General features: G+C 47.2%; 1 long non-coding RNA gene across 1 annotated transcript; it reads right to left on the bottom strand.

The window, feature by feature from the left end:
- Positions 1–614: 614 nt before the first annotated feature.
- Positions 615–14,948, bottom strand: LOC139226507 (uncharacterized). The gene is made up of 3 exons (XR_011587272.1): positions 14,764–14,948; positions 1,359–1,512; positions 615–1,050 (listed from the first exon to the last, which is right to left on the bottom strand). It is a non-coding gene; the product is annotated as an uncharacterized lncRNA (long non-coding RNA).
- Positions 14,949–16,633: the final 1,685 nt, after the last annotated feature.

Here is a 16,633-nt window from a genome sequence, read left to right as displayed (position 1 = left end):
TTGGATTTAACACTATCCTTAATTTCCCTTGTTAGCCACGGTTGAGCTACCTTCCCTGTTTTATTTTTACTCCAGGCGGGGATGTACAATTGTTGAAGTTTATCCATGTGATCTTTAAATATTTGCCATTGCCTATCCACTGTCAACCCTTTAAGTATCACTTGCCAGTCTATTCTAGCTAATTCACGTCTCATACCATTGAAGGTACCTTTCCTTAAGTTCAGGACCCTAGTCTCTGAATTAACTGTGTCACTCTCCATCTTAATAAAGATTCTACCATATTAAGGTCACTCTTCCCCAAGGGGCCTCACACAACAAGATTGCTAATTAATCCTTTCTCATTACACTTCACCCAGTCTAGGATGGCCAGCCCTCTAGTTGATTCCTCGACATATTGGTCTAGAAAACCATCCCTAATACACTCCAGGAAATCCTTCTCCACCACATTGCTACCAGTTTGGTTAGCCCAATCAATATGTAGATTAAAGTCGCTCATGATAACTGCTGTACCTTTATTGCACGCATCCCTAATTTCTTGTTTGATGCTGTCCCCAACCTCATTACTACTGTTTGGTGGTCTGTACAAACTCCCACTAGCTTTTTCTGCCCTTTGGTATTCCGTAGCTCCACCCATATCGATTCCACATCATTCAAGCTAATGTCCTTCCTTACTATTGCATTAATTTCCTCTTTAACCAGTAACGGCACCCCACCTACTTTTCTTTTCTGTCTATCCTTCCTAAATGTTCAATACTCCTGGATGTTGAGTTCCCAGCCTTGGTCACCCTGGAGCCATGTCTCCGTGATGCCAATTACATCATATCCATTAACTGCTATCTGCGCAGTTAATTCGTCCACCTTATTACGAATACTCCTCGCATTGAGGCACAGAGCCTTCAGGCTTGTCGTTTTAACACTTTGCCCCTTTAGAATTTCCTCTTTCTGTTCCTCTTCCTCATTTCTGCAAGTGGTGAAGTCGGGAGAGGGCTTGATGACGCTAGAGGTGGAGGCAGTGGGTCTGTCATCTGTGTCGGTCTGAATCATCCGAGTCTGGAAGTATCAAAACAACATTTAAAAAAGCTTGGCACCAGGGGAGGGGTCAGGGTTACATGAGTACATAGTACAGTGATTTATCGCAACTTACTTAAATGTCCACCACTGCTGCAGTACTGCATTACATATCGCAGACAGACAATACATATATGCATTGCATTACATGGCCACAACATTGCAATACATCACATGAGGCTAACATTACAGTGCAATAAACTTTCATTACACCAGGCCAACATTACAGTTACAGTTACATTACATGACATGAGAGGACCGCAACACAGACTACATTTTATTCAACTTACCATCTTGTGTGAGTGGGTCAGCTCCAATGTCGGTGGTGGCACGGTTGCTATCCTCAACCAGGGACAGGGCACGGATTCCGATGTCAGTAAGAGGCTCCTGGGTTGTGTGTCCTCCCCTCGTATGCCGCTGATAAGCTATTATTGCAGATGTCTTCTTTTGTAGAAAGTAAAATAAATCAAAGTAAAAATCTTCAATCCATTTAACATCGCACACACACACAAAAAAAGTACTGCGTTGATCCTCTTGTCATTGCCCGAAAGCAAGAATACATCGCTGTAACAAGATAAATATCATCCGTCTGACACGGAACCTACATTTACATGGTACATGGCACATGGGGGGTGCATAAATAAAATCATTACTTACTCTTGCTACCCTCACCAGTCATTCCACCTCTTATGGCACCTTTACCCGGTGCGTACCCTGGTACTTTCAGAGGACACAGCCGCCCCGATCTCGTCTCATATTCGGTTGTACTCCTTTTGGGGAGCTTTCCACGACCACCCTTCATTAGCTTGGAGTACCTCTGTTATGTGCTCCAGAAGGGCAGGTAACTCCATCTCATCGAAGGCAGGCGCCCTCAACCTCCCCTCCTTCTCGATGTTCCTGCGCTTTGATTTATTTTTTTAACATTGCCATAATCTTTCTATTTGTATGATTTTTACTTTGTTAAATATCTCTTCTTGGTCTTGAAACTGAAGAATTATTAGTTGTTAGGAATATATTTGCACTGTGCTATGTATTTTTAAAGTAACTGCCTGTTGATTAGCTTGCTGCTCCTTCTCCCTCTCTCTCTCCCCTCTTCAACTCACTGCGCATGCACAGGTGATGCCTGACCCCCAAAATCGCGAGTAAAACGCTTCTGTAAAAAAAAGGGGAAAAAAAATTTGCGCATGCGCAGTTCCGTGCCGCACCGTCCATGGAAGTGAAAGTCGATCTGGTTCGACTACTAGGAGACATACCGTCTGATGCAGACCGCTGGCATACCTCCGAGAAATGGGCGGACCTCAAGAAATGGGTGGATATCGGCTGCATAGAATATAAGAGCAGGGAGATTATGCTTGAACTGTACAAAACACTAGTTAGGTCACAGCTAGAGTACTTCATCATCATCATAGGCAGTCCCTCGGAATTGAGGTAGACTTGCTTCCACTCTAAAAATGAGTTCTTAGGTGACTGAACAGTCCAATACAGGAATTACAGACTCTGTCACAGGTAGGACAGACAGTTGTTGAGGGAAAGGGTGGGTGGGACTGGTTTACCGCACGCTCTTTCCGCTGCTGCTGGTTTCTGCATGCTCTCGCCGATGAGACTCAAGGTGCTCAGCACCCTCCCGGATGGACTTCATTCACTTCGGGCGGTCTTTGGCCGGGGACTCTCAGGTGTCGGTGGGGATGTTGCATTTTATCAAGGAGGCTTTGAGGGTGTCCTTGAAATATTTCCTCTGCCCACCTTTGGCTCATTTGCCATGAAGGAGTTCTGAGTCGAGTGCTTGCTTTGGGAATCTTGTGTCAGGCATGCGAACAATGTGGCCTGCCCAGCGGAGCTGACCGAGTGTGGTCAGTGTTTCGATGCTGGGCATCCATAAGACAAAGGTCCTCCACCAGCCTGTCCACACCGCACAGCACTTCCCCCCAATCATCAAGTTCCACGGCGCGGCCCTGGACAACGTGGACCATTTCCCATACCTTGGGAGCCTCTTATCAACAAGGGCAGACATTGACGATGAGATTCAACACTGCCTCCAGTGCACCAGTGCAGCCTTCGGCCACCTGAGGAAAAGAGTGTTCAAAAATCAGGCCTCCTCAAATCTGCCACCAAGCTCATGGTCTACAGGGCTGTAGTGATACCCGCCCTCCTGTATGGCTCAGAGACATGGACCATATACAGTAGACACCTCAAATCACTGGAGAACCACCAACGTTGTCTCCGCAAGATCCTTCAAATCCCCAGGGAAGACAGATGCACCAACATTAGCGACCTCGACCAGGTCAACATCCCCAGCATTGAAGTACTTTCATCATCATAGGCAGTCCCTCGGAATTGAGGTAGACTTGCTTCCACTCTAAAAATGAGTTCTTAGGTGACTGAACAGTCCAATACGGGAATTACAGACTCTGTCACAGGTAGGACAGACAGTTTTTGAGGGAAAGGGTGGGCAGGGAGCCTGGTTTGCCGCACGCTCTTTCTGCTGCCTGCGCTTGATTTCTGCATGCTCTTGGCGATGATACTCGAGGATCTCAGCGCCCTCCGAATGCACTTCCTCCACTTAGGGCAATCTATGGCCAGGGACTCCCAGGTGTCAGTGGGGATGTCGCACTTTATCAGGGAGGCTTTGAGGGTGTCCTTGTAACGTTTCCTCTGCCCGCCTTTGGCTCGTTTGCCGTGGACGAGTTCAGAATACAGCGCTTGCTTTGGGAGTCTCATGTCTGGTATGCGAACTATGTGGCCTGCTCAGCGGAGCTGATCAAGTGTGGCCAGTGCTTCAATGCTGGAGATGTTGGCCTGGACGAGGACGCTAATGTTTGTGCGTCTGTCCTCCCAGGGGATTTGCAGGATCTTGCGGAGACATCGCTGGTGATCTTTCTCCAGTGGCTTGAGGTGTCTACTGTACATGGTCCACATCTCTGAGCCATACAGGAGGGTGGGTATTACTACGGCCCTGTAGACCATGAGAGCTTGGTGACAGTTTTGAGGTACAGTTGTGGTCACCACATTACAGGAAAGATGTGATTGCACTCGAGAGGGTGCAGAGGAGATTCATGAGGATGTTGCCAAGACTGGAGAGCTTTAACAATGAGGAAAAATTGGATAAGCTGTGGTTTTCTTTGGAAGACTTGATTGAGGTGTATAACATTGAGATAGAGCGGATAGAAAGGACCCATTTCTCCTAGCAGAGAGGTCAATAGCCAGGGGGCATAGGTTTAAAGTAAGTAAAAGAAGGACTGGAGGGGAGTTGAGGAGAACTTCTTTCACCCAGAGGGTGGTGGGTGTCTGGAACCCACTGCCTGAAAGGGTGGTAGAGGCAGAAACCCTCATCACATTTAAAAAGTACTTGGATATGCACTTGAAGTGTTGTATCCTACAAGGCTATGGACCAAGCACTGGAAAGTGGGATTAGGCTGGATAGCTCTTTTTCAGCTGGCACGAACACCATGGGCCGAATAGCCTCCTTCTGTGCTGTAAATTTCTATGATTCTGTGAAATAGGCCAAGAGACAGAAAACAGAGAGTAATAGTGAACGGTTATTTTTCAGACTCCAGTCTTGGCAACATCCTCATGAATCTCCTCTGCACCCTCTCGAGTGCAATCACATCTTTCCTGTAATGTGGTGACCACAACTGTTTGCTAGTGCTGTTGGGGAGGAGTTAAACTAATATTGCAGGGGGATGGGAACCTATACAGGGAGACAGAGGGAGACAAAAATGAGGCAAAAGCAAAAGACAGAAAGGAGATGAGGAAAAGTGGAGGGCAGAGAAACCCAAGGCAAACAACAAAAAGGGCCACTGTACAGCAAAATTCTAGAAGGACAAAGGGTGTTAAAAAAGCAAGCCTGAAGGCTTTGTGTCTTAATGCAAGGAGTATCCGCAATAAGGTGGATGAATTAACTGTGCAAATAGATGTTAACAAATATGATGTGATTGGGATTACGGAGACGTGGCTCCAGGATGATCAGGGCTGGGAACTCAACATCCAGGGGTATTCAACATTCAGGAAGGATAGAATAAAAGGAAAAGGAGGTGGGGTAGCATTGCTGGTTAAAGAGGAGATTAATGCAATAGTTAGGAAAGACATTAGCTTGGATGATGTGGAATCTATATGGGTAGAGCTGCAGAACACTAAAGGGCAAAAATCGTTAGTGGGAGTTGTGTACAGACCTCCAAACAGTAGTAGTGATGTTGGGGAGGGCATCAAACAGGAAATTAGGAGTGCATGCAATAAAGGTGCAGCAGTTATAATGGGTGACTTTAATATGCACATAGATTGGGCTAGCCAAACTGGAAGCAATACGGTGGAGGAGGATTTCCTGGAATGCATAAGGGATGGTTTTCTAGACCAATATGTCGAGGAACCAACTGGGGGGGAGGCCATCTTAGACTGGGTGTTGTGTAACGAGAGAGGATTAATTAGCAATCTCATTGTGCGAGGCCCCTTGGGGAAGAGTGACCATAATATGGTGGAATTCTGCATTAGGATGGAGAATGAAACAGTTAATTCAGAGACCATGGTCCAGAACTTAAAGAAGGGTAACTTTGAAGGTATGAGGCATGAATTGGCTAAGATAGATTGGCGAATGATACTTAAGGGGTTGACTGTGGATGGGCAATGGCAGACATTTAGAGACCGCATGGATGAATTACAACAATTGTACATTCCTGTCTGGCGTAAAAATAAAAAAGGGAAGGTGGCTCAACCGTGGCTATCTAGGGAAATCAGGGATAGTATTAAAGCCAAGGAAATGGCATACAAATTGGCCAGAAATAGCAGCGAACCTGGGGACTGGGAGAAATTTAGAACTCAGCAGAGGAGGACAAAGGGTTTGATTAGGGCAGGGAAAATGGAGTATGAGAAGAAGCTTGCAGGGAACATTAAGGCGGATTGCAAAAGTTTCTATAGGTATGTAAAGAGAAAAAGGTTAGTAAAGACAAACGTAGGTCCCCTGCAGTCAGAATCAGGGGAAGTCATAACGGGGAACAAAGAAATGGCAGACCAATTGAACAAGTACTTTGGTTCAGTATTCACTAAGGAGGACACAAACAACCTTCTGGATATAAAAGTGGTCAGAGGGTCTATTAAGGAGGAGGAACTGAGGGAAATCTTTATTAGTCGGGAAATTGTGTTGGGGAAATTGATGGGATTGAAGGCCGATAAATCCCCAGGGCCTGATGGACTGCATCCCAGAGTACTTAAGGAGGTGGCCTTGGAAATAGCGGATGCATTGACAGTCATTTTCCAACATTCCATTGACTATGGATCAGTTCCTATCGAGTGGAGGGTAGCCAATGTAACCCCACTTTTTAAAAAAGGAGGGAGAGAGAAAGCAGGGAATTATAGACCGGTCAGCCTGACCTCAGTAGTGGGTAAAATGATGGAATCAATTATTAAGGACGTCATAGCAGCGCATTTGGAAAATGGTGACATGATAGGTCCAAATCAGCATGGATTTGTGAAAGGGAGATCATGCTTGACAAATCTTCTGGAATTTTTTGAGGATGTTTCCAATAAAGTGGACAAAGGAGTACCAGTTGATGTGGTATATTTGGACTTTCAGAAGGCTTTCGACAAGGTCCCACACAGGAGATTAATGTGCAAAGTTAAAGCACATGGGATTGGGGGTAGTGTGCTGACGTGGATTGAGAACTGGTTGTCAGACAGGAAGCAAAGAGTAGGAGTAAATGGGTACTTTTCGGAATGGCAGGCAGTGACTAGTGGGGTACCGCAGGGTTCTGTGCTGGGGCCCCAGCTGTTTACATTGTACATTAATGATTTAGACGAGGGGATTAAATGTAGTATCTCCAAATTTGCGGATGACACTAAGTTGGGTGGCAGTGTGAGCTGCGAGGAGGATGCTATGAGGCTGCAGAGTGACTTGGATAGGTTAGGTGAGTGGGCAAATGCGTGGCAGATGAAGTATAATGTGGATAAATGTGAGGTTATCCACTTTGGTGGTAAAAACAGAGAGACAGACTATTATCTGAATGGTGACAGATTAGGAAAAGGGAAGGTGCAACGAGACCTGGGTGTCATGGTACATCAGTCATTGAAGGTTGGCATGCAGGTACAGCAGGCGGTTAAGAAAGCAAATGGCATGTTGGCCTTCATAGCGAGGGGATTTGAGTACAGGGGCAGGGAGGTGTTGCTACAGTTGTACAGGGCCTTGGTGAGGCCACACCTGGAGTATTGTGTACAGTTTTGGTCTCCTAACTTGAGGAAGGACATTCTTGCTATTGAGGGAGTGCAGCGAAGATTCACCAGACTGATTCCCGGGATGGTGGGACTGACCTATCAAGAAAGACTGGATCAACTGGGCTTGTATTCACTGGAGTTCAGAAGAGTGAGAGGGGACCTCATAGAAACGTTTAAAATTCTGACGGGTTTGGACAGGTTGGATGCAGGAAGAATGTTCCCAATGTTGGGGAAGTCCAGAACCAGGGGTCACAGTCTAAGGATAAGGGGTAAGCCATTTAGGACCGAGATAAGGAGAAACTTCTTCACCCAGAGAGTGGTGAACCTGTGGAATTCTCTACCACAGAAAGTAGTTGAGGCCAATTCACTAAATATATTCAAAAGGGAGTTAGATGAAGTCCTTACTACTCGGGGGATCAAGGGGTATGGCGTGAAAGCAGGAAGTGGGTACTGAAGTTTCATGTTCAGCCATGAACTCATTGAATGGCGGTGCAGGCTAGAAGGGCTGAATGGCCTGCTCCTGCACCTAATTTCTATGTTTCTATGTTTCTAAGTGTGCTGTGGTGTTCCCCAGGACCATTGATCTTTTTAAACCTGTATTAATGACCTGGACCTGGGTATATTGGCCATAATTTCAAGGTTTTCAGGTGACACAAAGCTCAGAAATGTAGTAAACAAGGAGGCTAGCAACAGACTTCAAGAGGACATAGACAGAGCGCTGAAAGGGCAGACACATGACAGATGCAATTAAACGCAGAGAAATGTGAGATGATGCATTTTGGTAGCATAAACTAAATGATACAATTTTAAAAGGTATGTACGTACACAAATCTTCGAAGGTGGCAGGACAAGTAGAGAAGTCTGTTAAAAAGGAACGTGGGATCCTTGGCTTTATAAATATAGGCAAAGGGTACAAGTGCAAGGAAGATACACAGAAGTCAAAAAAGAAGTAGAAAGAAATCAAAAGGTGACGTCACAGCCAACGTGGTAAGTGATTGGCTGCTGATTGGTGAGTAGTTTTTCTTTTTCTTTATTAGTCAGTAACTTTTAACATTGTTGTCGGCAATTTAAGTGTATCTAAGGGTTAAGTCATGGCAGGACAGCTCGGTCACGTGATATGCTCTTCCTGTACCATGTGGGAACACGGGGACAACACCAGTGTCCCTGACGACTACATGTGCGGGAAGTGTGTCCACCTCCGGCTACTGACGGTCCGCGTTGCGGAGTTGGAGCTGAAGGTGGATTCACTCTGGAGCATCCACGATGCTGAGAATGACGTGAGTATCACGTGTAGCGAGTTGGTCTTACCGCAGGAGAAGGGTCCACAGCCAGCGAGGGAATGGAAGACCAGCAGGAAGAGTAGTGCAAGGAAGGTAGTGCAGGGGTCCCCTGTGGTCATCCCACTGCAAAACAGATACACTGCTTTGAGTGCTGTTGAGGGGGATGACTCATCAGGAGTGGGCAGCAGCAGCCAAGTTCATGGCACCGTGGCTGGCTCTGTTGCACAGGAGGGCAGGAAAAAGAGTGGGCGAGCGATAGTGATAGGGGATTCAATTGTAAGGGGAATAGATAGGCGTTTCTGCGGCCGCAACCGAGACTCCAGGATGGTATGTTGCCTCCCTGGTGCAAGGGTCAAGGATGTCTCGGAGCGGGTGCAGGACATTCTAAAAAGGGAGGGAGAACAGCCAGTTGTCGTGGTGCACGTTGGTACCAATGACATAGGTAAAAAAAGGGATGAGTTCCTACGAAATGAATTTAAGGAGCTAGGAGCTAAATTAAAAAGTAGGACCTCAAAAGTAGTAATCTCGGGATTGCTACCAGTGCCACGTGCTAGTCAGAGTAGGAATCGCAGGATAGCTCAGATGAATACGTGGCTTGAGCAATGGTGCAGCAGGGAGCGATTCAAATTCCTGGGGCATTGGAACCGGTTCTGGGGGAGGTGGGACCAGTACAATCCGGACGGTCTGCACCTGGGCAGAATCGGAACCAATGTCCTCGGGGGAGTGTTTGCTAGTGCTGTTGGGGAGGAGTTAAACTAATATGGCAGGGGGATGGGAACCAATGCAGGGAGATAGAGGGAAACAAAAAGGAGGCAAAAACAAAAGACAGAAAGGAGATGAGGAAAAGTGGAGGGCAGAGAAACCCAAGGCAAAGAACAAAAAGGGCCATTGTACAGCAAAATTCTAAAAGGACAGAGGGTGTTAAAAAAACAAGCCTAAAGGCTTTGTGTCTTAATGCAAGGAGTATCCGCAATAAGGTGGATGAATTAACTGTGCAAATAGATGTTAACAAATATGATGTGATTGGGATTACGGAGACGTGGCTCCAGGATGAGCAGGGCTGGGAACTCAACATCCAGGGGTATTCAACATTCAGGAAGGATAGAATAAAAGGAAAAGGAGGTGGGGTAGCATTGCTGGTTAAGGAGGAGATTAAGGCAATAGTTAGGAAGGACATTAGCTTGGATGATGTGGAATCTATATGGGTAGAGCTGCAGAACACCAAAGGGCAAAAAACGTTAGTGGGAGTTGTGTACAGACCTCCAAACAGTAGTAGTGATGTTGGGGAGGGCATCAAACAGGAAATTAGAGGTGCGTGCAATAAAGGTGCAACAGTTATAATGGGTGACTTTAATATGCACATAGATTGGGCTAACCAAACTGGAAGCAATACGGTGGAGGAGGATTTTCTGGAGTGCATAAGGGATGGTTTTTTAGACCAATATGTCGAGGAACCAACTAGGGGGGAGGCCATCTTAGACTGGGTGTTATGTAATGAGAAAGGATTAATTAGCAATCTCGTTGTGTGAGGCCCCTTGGGGAAGAGTGACCATAATATGGTGGAATTCTGCATTAGGATGGAGAATGAAACAGTTAATTCAGAGACCATGGTCCAGAACTTAAAGAAGGCTAACTTTGAAGGTATGAGGCGTGAATTGGCTGAGATGGATTGGCGAATGATACTTAAGGGGTTGACTGTGGATGGGCAATGGCAGACATTTAGAGACCGCATGGATGAACTACAACAATTGTACATTCCTGTCTGGCATAGAAATAAAAAAGGGAAGGTGGCTCAACCGTGGCTATCAAGGGAAATCAGGGATAGTATTAAAGCCAAGGAAGTGGCATACAAATTGGCCAGAAATAGCAGCGAACCTGGGGACTGGGAGAAATTTAGAACTCAGCAGAGGAGGACAAAGGGTTTGATTAGGGCAGGGAAAATGGAGTATGAGAAGAAGCTTGCAGGGAACATTAAGACGGATTGCAAAAGTTTCTATAGATATGTAAAGAGAAAAAGGTTAGTAAAGACAAACGTAGGGCCCCTGCAGTCAGAATCAGGGGAAGTCATAACGGGGAACAAAGAAATGGCGGACCAATTGAACAAGTACTTTGGTTCGGTATTCACGAAGGAGGACACGAACAACCTTCCGGTTATAAAAGGGGTCGGGGAGTCTAGTAAGGAGGAGGAACTGAGGGAAATCCTTATTAGCCGGGAAATTGTGTTGGGGAAATTGATGGGATTGAAGGCCGATAAATCCCCAGGGCCTGATGGACTGCATCCCAGAGTACTTAAGGAGGTGGCCTTGGAAATAGTGGATGCGTTGACAGTCATTTTCCAACATTCCATTGACTCTGGATCAGTTCCTATCGAGTGGAGGGTAGCCAATGTAACCCCACTTTTTAAAAAAGGAGGGAGAGAGAAAACAGGGAATTATAGACCGGTCAGCCTGACATCGGTAGTGGGTAAAATGATGGAATCAATTATTAAGGATGTCATAGCAGTGCATTTGGAAAGAGGTGACATGATAGGTCCAAGTCAGCATGGATTTGTGAAAGGGAAATCATGCTTGACAAATCTTCTGGAATTTTTTGAGGATGTTTCCAGTAGAGTGGATAAGGGAGAACCAGTTGATGTGGTATATTTGGACTTTCAGAAGGCGTTCGACAAGGTCCCACACAAGAGATTGATGTGCAAAGTTAGAGCACATGGGATTGGGGGTAGTGTACTGACATGGATTGAGAACTGGTTGTCAGACAGGAAGCAAAGAGTAGGAGTAAATGGGTACTTTTCAGAATGGCAGGCAGTGACTAGTGGGGTACCGCAAGGTTCTGTGCTGGGGCCCCAGCTGTTTACACTGTACATTAATGATTTAGATGAGGGGATTAAATGTAGTATCTCCAAATTTGCGGATGACACTAAGTTGGGTGGCAGTGTGAGCTGCGAGGAGGATGCTGTGAGGCTGCAGAGCGACTTGGATAGGTTAGGTGAGTGGGCAAATGCATGGCAGATGAAGTATAATGTGGATAAATGTGAGGTTATCCACTTTGGTGGTAAAAACAGAGAGACAGACTATTATCTGAATGGTGACAGATTAGGAAAAGGGGAGGTGCAAAGAGACCTGGGTGTCATGGTACATCAGTCATTGAAGGTTGGCATGCAGGTGCAGCAGGCGGTTAAGAAAGCAAATGGCATGTTGGCCTTCATAGCAAGGGGATTTGAGTACAGGGGCAGGGAGGTGTTGCTACAGTTGTACAGGGCATTGGTGAGGCCACACCTGGAGTATTGTGTACAGTTTTGGTCTCCTAACCTGAGGAAGGACATTCTTGCTATTGAGGGAGTGCAGCGAAGGTTCACCAGACTGATTCCCGGGATGGCGGGACTGACCTATCAAGAAGACTGGATCAACTGGGCTTGTATTCACTGGAGTTCAGAAGAATGAGAGGGGACCTCATAGAAACATATAAAATTCTGACGGGGTTAGACAGGTTAGATGCAGGAAGAATGTTCCCAATGTTGGGGAAGTCCAGAACCAGGGGTCACAGTCTAAGGATAAGGGGTAAGCCATTTAGGACCGAGATGCGGAGGAACTTCTTCACCCAGAGAGTGGTGAACCTGTGGAATTCTCTACCACAGAAAGTTGTTGAGGCCAATTCACTAAATATATTCAAAAAGGAGTTAGATGAAGTCCTTACTGCTAGGGGGATCAAGGGGTATGGTGAGAAAGCAGGAATGGGGTACTGAAGTTGAATGTTCAGCCATGAACTCATTGAATGGCGGTGCAGGCTAGAAGGGCCGAATGGCCTACTCCTGCACCTATTTTCTATGTTTCTATGTTTCTATGTTTCTATGTTTCTAAATCACGAGTTAGGCCTTAGCTGGAGTTTTGTGTCCATTTCTGGGCACCACACTTTAGAAAGGATGTCAAGTCCTTGGAGAGGTACAGAGGAGAATTACCAGAATGGTACCAGTGGGAATTCAGTGGATGTGGAGACACTATTGAAGCTGGGGTTGTTCTCCTTAGAGCAGAGAAGGTTAAGGGGAGATGTTGCGCAAAGCTGAATACAATACATTTCTAAGCCAGTTGGAGAAATATTGGGCCCAAAATTGCAGCCTCATCGGGTGCGGGTGATGCGCATGCGTCAAGAACCGGCTTTAGCAATCTGTCAAAATGTCTTTGGACAGATCGCACGCATCCCCGCAGGAAGGACATCCGCGGGGCAGAGATTGGGCTATTTGCCCAACTCTTGCCCAGCAAATGTCCTTCAAACTCTTATGCCTGGTACAAGCAGGCATATAGACTACTTTTACCAGCATAAGAGTTTTAATACATAGAAAAATTTAATTTAATCACTCATTTTTAGATTTAAAAAACTGTCCATTAAAGTAAGTTTAATTTTAATCCTATTAAAACACATTTAACAAAAATTCCCAAAAAACATTTTTTCTTCTAAAACATTTAAGGACGTGTTTATTTGTACAATAAAAATGGCCGCCCTTTGTCTCTGATTGGTCCCCTTGCAGTATAAGTCACACCCTGAAGTTTCTCTCGAATGTGTAACTGGAACCGCCCAGCCCAAGTTCTCACTGACTCGATCCACTTTGATTTCCAGAAGCCAGAGGATCGATCTCCCCAGAAGCCACCAAATGTCAGCAAAAGTCACTTACCCCAGCGAAAGTACATCCTTCCCCCCAGCCAAAGTGCCGCACCCAGCACAAGTGCTGCCTCCCCCACCAGAAGTCTCTCCTTATGCCAGCGCAAGTGCATGATCTTACTCCCCCCCCAACCCTCCATAGATGGGGCATTGTGTGCGGATTGTTAACAGGTTTATTGGGTATGAAGTGAATAGTGACAGTGTCGTGACTTCTGGATTTCATCCACCCCAACGATGTCCCTTGAAGGGGGTTGGAAGAACGTGATCCATCTTCCCCGAGTTCCCTCTCTCCTCTCGGATCCCCCCACCCATGTCTCTCTCTCCACCCCCGGCAAGGCTCTCTCCCTCCCACCCACCCCAGGCTCTCTCTCTTCCCCCGCCCCAGACTCTCTCCCTCCCTCTCCCCACCCCCCGTCCAGGCTCTCTCTCTCTCTCTTCCCCTCCCCCCCCCCAGGCTCTCTCTCTCTCTCTTCCCCTCCCCCCCCCAGGCTCTCTCTCTCTTCCCCCCCCCCCCAGGCTCTCTCTCTCTTCCCCCCCCCCCCCCAGGCTCTCTCTCTCTTCCCCCCCAGGCTCTCTCTCTCTTCCCCCCCCCCCCCCAGGCTCTCTCTCTCTTCCCCTCCCCCCCCCAGGCTCTCTCTCTCTCTTCCCCTCCCCCCCCCAGGCTCTCTCTCTCTTCCCCCCCCCCCAGGCTCTCTCTCTCTCTTCCCCCCCCCCCCCAGGCTCTCTCTCTCTTCCCCCCCAGGCTCTCTCTCTCTTCCCCCCCCCCCCCAGGCTCTCTCTCTCTTCCCCCCCCCCCCCAGGCTCTCTCTCTCCCTCCCCCCCCCCCTCCAGGCTCTCTCTCTCCCTCCCCCCCCCTCCAGGCTCTCTCTCTCTCTCTCTCCCCCCCCCCCCCCTCCAGGCTCTCTCTCTCTCTCTCTCTCCCCCCCCCCCTCTCCAGGCTCTCTCTCTCTCTCTCTCTCTCCCCCCCATCCCCCGCCAGGCTCTCTCTCTCCTTCCCCCCCCAGGCTCTCTCTCTCCTTTCACCCCCCCCCACCCAGGTTCTCTCTCTCTCTCCCCCCCCAGGTTCTCTCTCTCCTCTCTCCCCCTGCCCCCCCCTCGGTTGCCCATTGGGGCGGGGCTGCTCGGGTCGGGGGCTCAGCGGGCAACGTGGTCGGAATGATTCAGGTTCGGGGCCACACTTCCGCTTCAGGCGGGAGGCATTGGGGGCGGGGACTCGACAGACGCATGTGCAGAAGGACAGAAAAAACACAGTACAAATAGTCAGTCCCAACATGTAATTACATTCAATTTCAATCAATTATAAATATGTGAGATGATTTTTTATTTATTGTGTTTAAGAAAATAAGAAATAGGAGCAGGAGTAGGCCATCCGGCCCCTCGATCCTGCTCCACCATTTAATAAGATCTTGGCTGATCCGATCACGGACTCAGGTCCACTTCCCTGCCCATTGTTTTAGGGGGGTACTCTCATTGGGAGTAATGGGAGCTCGCATTATTATCAATGAGAATACTACATAGTGATTGGTGGTCCAGGCCCACGTGATTCCAAGATACAAATCCGTACCTGGAGGATATGTTCCAATGCGCTGCGCAGCGAATGGAGGCCTCCGACTGCAATCCTACATTCCTCCGGTACAACCAGGTATTTTCGTGAAATGTTTTTGGGTCGGAGGCATTCGGCTGAAAGACGCCTCCGACCGCAATTTTTCCCCCATTACTTTATGAAAAAGTAACTGACCTCAGAACTCAAGAGCCTCTTTCCTGTTTTTGCCTCTTGTAGATCCTCCCCTGGGTCATGTGCTTCTGTGGGGTGTTTTGATGTGCAAAACCAAGTGTGCAATTTATATATTTGATTGATTTAAATTAAGAACCTGCAGTGTAAAAACTGTTTAAGACACGGCGATGAGTATAGCAATTTTACCTTCAGTGTATGTACACGGTATACATAATCATTTAAAAACTGGACCCCAAAAACCTCATTGTAAAATTATAATGGTTGGTGGCCTCAGTAAGCCGTGATTCCTAATTTGATCAAATTATCGGTTGTTTGAAGGACATCGGAATGCCTTGTGCTGATTTAATTCCAGCCATGCAGATGCAGTTGTGCTTTTCAATTGCCAAATCTCTTCAAAGTCTCAGATTATGCTTGACCAGTCTACGTGATTAATCAAAATGCTAACTGTTTTAAGATTAAACAAATTCTTCTCAAAGGAATGTGAATCGGAACTCTGGGATAGATTTTTATCCATGATTACCATCGAAGACTGTTACAAAGAACCGCAAGGGTTTCAGACACGTTCCTTTTATGCTGTTTTATACAGAGACCAATTTACATATTATGTAAAGCTGGTCATTGTGCTCTTCAGTATCATTGTGCAACAAATTGTATGACGAACCAAACACCCCGCCCATCCATCCCTTCAACCACCACCTGCCCCACCTGTGACAGAGTCTGTAGATCCCACATAGGACTCATTAGTGTGGAAGCAAGTCATCTTCGACTCCGGGGTACTGCCCAAGAAGGATCATTGTGCAAGGCTGGTCATTGTACCCTTCTGTATCATTGTGTAAGGCTGGTCATTGTACCCTTCAGTATCATTGTGTAAGGCTGGTCAATGTATCCTTCTGTATCATTGTGTAAGGCTGGTCAATGTATCCTTCTGTATCATTGTGTCAGGCTGGTCATTGTACCCTTCAGTATCATTGTGTAAGGCTGGTCAATGTATCTTTCTGTATCATTGTGTAAGGCTGGACATTGAGCATTTTAGAGACACGAGACTCCCAAAGCAAACGCTCTACTTGGAACTCGGAACTCCTTCACGGCAAACGAGCCAAGGGTGGGCAGCGGAAATGTTACAAGGACACCCTCAAAGCCTCCCAGATAAAGTGCGACATCCCCACTGATACCTGGGAGTAGCTGGCCAAAGACTGTCCTAAGTGGAGGAAGTGCATCCAGGAGGGCACTGAGCACCTCGAGTCTCGTCGCCAAGAGCTTGCAGAAATCAAGCGCAGGCAGCGGAAAGAGCGTGAGGCAAACCAGTCCCACCCACCCCTTCCCTCAACGACTATCTGTCCCACCTGTGACAGAGACTGTGGCTCTTGTATTGGACTGTTCAGCCACCTAAGGACTCACTAAGAGTGGAAGCAAGTCTTCCTCGATTCCGAGGGACTGCCTATGATGATGATGAATGATGTGTAAAGCTAGCAATTGCATTCTGTAGTATTTGTGTGAGGCTGGTCATTGTATTGTGTAGCATCAGTGTGTGAGATTGATCACTATACCCTTCTGCTCTCTGAGGTAGCCTGAGAAGCCACTCCATTGTATCAAACCACTAAAAAGAATATGGACTGCAGTGGCTCAAGAGGAGGCCTACCACCTTCTAGGGATGGGAAATAAATGCCAGCCTTACCAGAGATGCCCACATCCCAAGAAT

Source organism: Pristiophorus japonicus, chromosome 16, assembly GCF_044704955.1.
Source record: "Pristiophorus japonicus isolate sPriJap1 chromosome 16, sPriJap1.hap1, whole genome shotgun sequence".
In the NCBI taxonomy this organism is placed as follows: domain Eukaryota; kingdom Metazoa; phylum Chordata; class Chondrichthyes; family Pristiophoridae; genus Pristiophorus; species Pristiophorus japonicus.
Note: the sequence above shows the minus strand (reverse complement) of the source record. Positions and strands in the feature narration are given on the sequence as shown.